Source organism: Dendrobates tinctorius, unplaced genomic scaffold (assembly GCF_039654945.1).
Source record: "Dendrobates tinctorius isolate UK_male_01 unplaced genomic scaffold, ASM3965494v1 ptg000232l, whole genome shotgun sequence".
NCBI classification, from domain to species: domain Eukaryota; kingdom Metazoa; phylum Chordata; class Amphibia; order Anura; family Dendrobatidae; genus Dendrobates; species Dendrobates tinctorius.
The window spans coordinates 11,551,451-11,558,262 of record NW_027361899.1 but is presented as its reverse complement, the minus strand read 5'-3'; the positions used below and the strand labels follow the sequence as shown (position 1 = coordinate 11,558,262).

General features: G+C 43.0%; 1 long non-coding RNA gene across 1 annotated transcript; it reads right to left on the bottom strand.

Moving 5' to 3' along the window:
- Positions 1 to 858: 858 nt before the first annotated feature.
- LOC141060055 (uncharacterized) lies at positions 859 to 6,222 on the bottom strand. Its single transcript, XR_012222654.1, has 3 exons — positions 4,704 to 6,222; positions 2,327 to 2,375; positions 859 to 1,327 (listed from the first exon to the last, which is right to left on the bottom strand). It is a non-coding gene; the product is annotated as an uncharacterized lncRNA (long non-coding RNA).
- Between the last annotated feature and the right edge of the window lie 590 nt (positions 6,223 to 6,812).

Below are 6,812 nucleotides of genomic sequence, written 5' to 3'. Positions count from 1 at the left end.
AAGCGACAGTACTCTGTCCTCCTTCTCCTGGACCTGTCCTCTGCCTTCGACACCGTAGACCATTCCCTCCTGCTACAGACTCTCTCATCTCTTGGCATCACAGACTTGGCCCTATCCTGGATCTCATCATACCTAACAGACCGAACATTTAGTGTCTCCCTCTCACACACCACTTCCTCACCTCGCCCCCTGTCTGTCGGTGTTCCTCAAGGCTCTGTCCTAGGACCCCTACTATTCTCTATCTACACCTTCGGCTTGGGACAGCTCATAGAATCATATGGTTTGCAGTATCACCTCTATGCCGATGACACGCAGATCTACCTATCTGGACCCAACCTTGACTCCTTACTGACTGAAATCCCACAATGTCTGTCTGCTATCTCAGCCTTCTTCTCTGCTCGCTTTCTCAAACTGAACATGGACAAAACAGAATTCATCATCTTTCCCCCATCTCACTCTACCCCTCCACCAGACCTATCCATCAATGTTAATGGCTGCTCTCTTTCCCCAGTCCCGCACGCTCGGTGCCTTGGGGTGATCCTCGACTCTGCGTTCTCTTTCAAACCACATATCCAAGCCCTCGCCTCCTCCTGCCGCCTCAAATTCAAAAATATTTCCCGGATCCGCTCATTCCTCAACCACAAAAACACTAGTGCATGCCCTTATCATCTCCCGCCTCGACTACTGCAACCTCCTACACTCTGGCCTCCCCTCTAGCACCGCTCCAGTCCATCCTACACTCTGCTGCCCGACTAATTCCCCAGCCTCCCCCTCATGCCAGGCCCTTCACTGGCTTCCTATTGCCCATAATAATAATAATACAAAAAACTTGGCACTCAAATGGCGAATGAAGTGAATCTTTGTTTTATTGGCATCCAGATTGTATGTGTTAAACGTTTTGGATCCAACAGTGGATCTTCATCAGAAATTCTCTAGAGAACATACATACAAAACTAGAAATTAATCTGTATCAAGAATTATCCTATTCAGAGAGAATATTATATCTTATGATGCATATTAAGAATTGAGGTACATAAATAAGGAAATTTCTGGTACAACAAAAAAGCATATAGTTTCAATTGGATCCCTGAGGTTGAATCTTAGGTGCACGTGGTCTGTGAAAATATTTTTTTAAAAAAAGGTGTATATGCAAGTTAGTGTTAAGGAAAACAGCCAGTAAGTTTATACATAAATCACTATTGAAGAGAATAAAGAAGAAACCACGATGAAGCTAAAGGATATTAAGTGCTTGCAGTTATTAAGTGCAGATCGTGTCTGGGTAGAATATAATGGTGCTCATAATATACGTGGTTCGTGAACGCTGGTCCTTCCGTGAGAAAACAGAAAGGAGAAAAACATCATAAAGGCCTTAGAGTATTAAACATCATGGTTGTATATATAGTGGTGGTTCAAGTGAAGAAAGATGCCCAATTTCAAATGAAGTAATCCCTTATGTTACCTGGACGTTGTATCTCAGAGTTAAGGGAGAGAATGCGCTTTGGTATAGCGACCTAAGTCGCTTTTTGCATGGCGCTGTAATAAAAAAATTTGTTGCTAGACATATGTCCTTAATGTGGCTAAAGGCAATGTGAGAATAAGGAATTGCGTTACCTGCTCCCTGTGACTCCTATGGCGTGCGGTGTGAACCGCTAAGTGAAGGACGCCAAGCTGAATAATGTGATTCCGGATTTTTATGGTCCAGCAGAGAACCCCCCTGACTGCGTCATAGCGGTCACGTGATGCTGACACATCACGTCCCTGACCGCGTCATAGCGGTCACATGATATTACTGCATCGCGCCTGTGCTAATGCGCCTGTCAGGCCACCAGGTCTGTTGTGTGTTTCCGGTTTAAAGTTGGGGCGGGAATTTTCTTGACCGTATAATGGCGGTCACATGGTACTGTCAAATCGCGCCTGCGCAGTAATGGTTGGATGTGGTGCGCATGTCAGATCGGGGCGATCATGTGACCGGAGTAATGGTGTCAGTTGCTAGGTAGCATGATGCTCCACTAAGTCACTCAGGATTATATGGGGAGACTACTGGTATGGCGATTCAAGCCGGAGTAATGGTGTGATGCTCACTAAAAATACACAGGAGTATATGGGGAGATATTGTAAAGGTAACATAAGGGTAAAAAAGAGGGAAAGCTAATTTAATGTTATTAGGTCAGGTAAAGGAAATCAATATGCTCGTGTTGTATAGTGGGCCAAATGGGAACCAAAACATAACCACTATATCTGCAGAAGTATGACTGGTAAGCGATAGAAAATATGGCCTATATATTATTATGGACTAGGTTAAAATGGCAGTGAAGGTATACTCTACCGAGTAAACAGTGGTGCCCGGTGGGGAGTGAAGAGCAAGATTAGTGATTCTATGTAAAAAAGAAAAGAAACATGGTTAAAAATGGTCAGTCATTATATAACATCAATCAAAGACAGCATTATTCACAGGAAACTCTGCGTATCGTAGTCTCTATTTAGTCCTTTAGGTCTGTAGCGTGAAAGTCCAGTAGGCTTCTCTTCTTTTGAGGTTTTTAGTTCTATCATAACCTCTTCTGTTGGATTCAATTTGTTCCAAAACCTGGAATTTTAACTGGGAAATGTTGTGTCCTTTTTCAAGGAAATGATATGGCAGTGGGAGATGAGTCTTCTTGCATCTAATATTAGATTTGTGTTGAGAAATTCTATCTCTCACCATTTGTGTGGTTTCCCCCACATAAGCTAGACCACAAGGGCATTTAATTAGATAAACAACATATGTGGACTCACAGGTGTAAGATCCTTTGATTGGGATAGCTCTTCCTGTTTGTAGGTGAAAAATCTGACTACCCTTTTGTATATTATTACATTGTAAACAGGATAGACATGGAAATGTGACCTGTTTTTGTGTCTGAAGAAACGTTTGTCTTGACATTATCGTATTCGAGCCTGCATCGGCTCTAACAAGCTTATCCCTCAAATTTTTTGGTCTCCGGTAACAAGGGAGAAATGGTTGTTGAAATTCCTCTATTTCCGGGTAACTTCTGGTAATAGATTCCAGTGTCTATTCATAGTGGTCTGTATTTTTCTTGAATATGGGTGGTATGTAATAACAAAGGGTATGCGCCTATTGGAGTTATTAGTTTTGTTAGTTCCCTGGCCCCTCTTTGATCTAGAATCAGTTAAAAGTTTTTCAGGATAACCCCTTTCTGTGAATTTCTTTGTCATATCTATCAACCACTGGGCCTTTGTTTCTTCTTCTGAGACAATCCTGTCTATTCTACAAAACCGAGACCTGGGAATTGACTTTTTGACTGTAGATGGGTGGAAGCTGTCAAAATGCAAAATGCTGTTCCTATCAGTTGGTTTGACATAAAGGTCAATTGTGAATGCCCCTTTTGAATCTTTACTAATCAGCGTATCCAGGAAGTTCATTTTTTCTACATCGTGTTGTAGACTAAATTTGAGTTCGGGCCAAACATCATTGATATGATGATCAAATTGTAATAGAGTGTTCAGGGGGCCATTCCACACACAGAAAATATCATCAATGAATCTTACCCACACTATGGAGTGTTGTATAAATAGTGGGTGGGTATAGATGAAACTGTCCTCAAATGAGGCCATATAGGCAATAGCGTAAGGGGGCGCTACGTGTGACCCCATTGCGATGCCCTGTCTTTGGATGTAAAATGTGTCCTGAAAAAGGAAATAGTTCTCTTTTAACACTAGTTCCAAAAGATCGGAACAGAGGTTACGGATCTTGGTATCTAAGCCTGACCTCTCCATCAGTGTCTCTGTGGCTTTCATACCCTTCTTGTGTGTAATTGATGTATATAAGCTGTTAACATCTCATGTGACCAAGAGAGAAGAAGGAGGGAGAAGGCCCAAAGATTTAATGAGTGTTATGAATTCATTAGTATCCTTTAAGAACGATCTTGTGGTTTTGACTAGAGGTGTAAGAATTTTTTCCAAAAACATAGCTGGTGGGGAAAGAATGGAATCCGTGGATGACACAATAGGGCGACCTGGTGGTTTGTCCAGTCTCTTGTGAATTTTCGGTAAGATGTAGAATACTGGTGTGATGGGATCTGTTTTTAAGAGGAAATCCCCTAACTTTGTGTCTATTGTGCCAGCCCCTATATGATGTTCAATGATGGGTTTAATCTTATTGATGATGGAATTATGAGGATTGTGAGGAATGGCCATATATACCTATCATTTAATTGTCTGTGGATCTCGTGCAAATAATCAGATCTGTCCATGATAACTATGGCCCCACCCTTGTCAGCTGGTTTAATGACCAATGATTTGTCTGAAGAAAGGCTGTCAAGGGCCATTTTTTCCTCTTTAGACAGATTAGTATAGTAATGAAATTTGCCCTGATTGACATCCCTGTGAAAAATGCCTATGTCCCTTTCAACCAAAGAGATAAAGGTTTCGACCGGTGGGTTGCCTTTTGGGAGCATAAATGTACTATGTGTACGGAGCCCTAAATCATTGAACTGAAGTAAACATGAGCAAAGCTGATCTGTTGGTCTAGATGGTGGTTTCGCAAAATGGACTTTAAGTCTAAGGTTTCTAAAAAACCTGTGTAAGTCCATATCAAGCTCAAAGAAATTAAATTTATATGATGGACAAAAGGATAACACCTTTTGGAGTAGTCAGTTGGTTAGTATCCAGATTTTTTGAGGAAATATTTATCACCAGAGGTGTATTACCTGTGATCTGGTCGTTATGTTGGTTCTGGTGTCGGTTCTGGTGTCCCCGGTGGCACTGGCCGCCCCGCCTCGTCTTCCTCTTGTGCGGCCCCGGTTGTGGCCTAAAAAAGTCGTAGATGTAGCGTTGTTGGTTGTACCAGATCAGCTGTCTGTTGATCCTGAAGAGCTTCATGAGGTGCGACGCCTGGAAAAACGTTGTGTATCTCACCACCCGTAGACTTTGCTTTGCAGGTAGTCCTCGGTGTCTCGTAGGAATTTTGATCTATTCCTCTTTTCTATCTCCGATCTGTGAATAAGCAAATTCTCCTGATTTTTGATCTTGAGCTCCTGGAACTCCTCCTGGGTCATGGTGGCTGAAAGTTGATTTTCTATAACACATATTTGCGAATTGACACTTTCCAGATTCTTCTGTAAGAAAGACAAGGTTAGGGTCATCAAATCAAAAGAACATTTGTTTAAAATATGCTCAAACTTCGTACAGTACTCTTTATCCTCTTTAAAAAAAAGTGGGTTGCAGAGGTACTCTTAGGCCCCTGGGGATACGTAAGACTCATAAATATTCAGCTAGAGTAATGGAATGAAGCTCTAGGTTGGTGGCTCTTCTGGACTCCCTTTCAAGGTCCCTGTTCTTGATATCCCTGGTGGGAGTTTGAAGAAAGTCACTCGATGCGGTCACTTTGAAAACAATCTTGGCAGTCTTAGTGCATGCCCTTATCATCTCCCGCCTCGACTACTGCAACCTCCTACTCTCTGGCCTCTCCACTAGCACTCTGGCACCGCTCCAGTCCATCCTACACTCTGCTGCCCGACTAATCCACCTGTCTCCCTGCTATTCCCCAGCCTCCCCCTTATGCCAGGCCCTTTACTGGCTTCCTATTGCCTAGAGGCTCCAATTCAAAACCCTAACCATGACATACAAAGCCATCCACAACCTGTTTCCTCCATACATCTGTGACATGGTCTCTAGGTACCTACCCGCACGCAACCTTCGATCATCTCAAGATCTCCTTCTCTACTCCCACCTTATCTCTTCTTCCCACAACCGCATACAGGACTTCTCCCGTGCTCCCCCATACTCTGGAACTCTCTGCCGAAACACATCAGACTCTCACCATCAACGGAAACCTTCAAGAAGAACCTGAAGACCCACCTGTTCCGACAAGCCTACAGCCGGCAATGATCCTTGGTCTACTGAACCACCGCACGACCTGCTCTACCCTCTCCTACTGTATCCTCACCCATCCCTGTAGACTGTGAGCCCTCGCGGGCAGGGTCCCCTCTCCTTATGTAATTTTGTGTCCCTTGTCTTACACATGTTTATTATACTTGTCTATATTTCCCCTTTTCACATGTAAAGCGCCATGGAATAAATGGCGCTATATAAATGCATAATAATCATAATGTAATATAACCCTATACATCCTTTACAACAAATAACCTACTGTTGCCCTCTTTCAGTATATGTTCACTGATGCTTGATACATACAGGTGCTTCTCACAAAATTAGAATATCATCAAAAAGTTAATTTATTTCAGTTCTTCAATGCAAAAAGTGAAACTCCTATATTCTATAGAGCATTACACACAGAGTGATCTATTTCAAATGTTTATTTCTGTTAATTTGGATGATTATGGCTTACAGCCAATGAAAACCCAACATTTTCAGGGATCTGCTCTACACGTGTTGTTGTCTACCTGGACGACATCCTGATCTTCTCTGCAGACGTGGCCTCGCATCGGAGGCAAGTACGTCTGCTCCTACAAAGACAATCTTCTTTGCCTTTCCTTGGTTACAGTGTCCTCCACAGGATTAAAGATGGACCCTGAGAAGTTGTCCGCAGTCCTCAAGTGGCCTCGTCCTTCTGGGCTGAAAGCCATACAACGGTTCCTGAGGTTCGCCAACTACTACCGGCAATTCATTCCACACTTTTCTACCGAGTGGCATCCATCACTGCCTTAACCCGGAAAGGTGTAAACTCCAAGGAGTGGTCCCCCGTGGCAGAGGAGGCCTTTGTTTCTCTCAAAAAAGCCTTTGCTTCTGCACCCATTCTCCATCGTCTGAATTCTAATGAGGAATTTTTTCTTGAGGTAGACGCTTCCTCCGTGGGT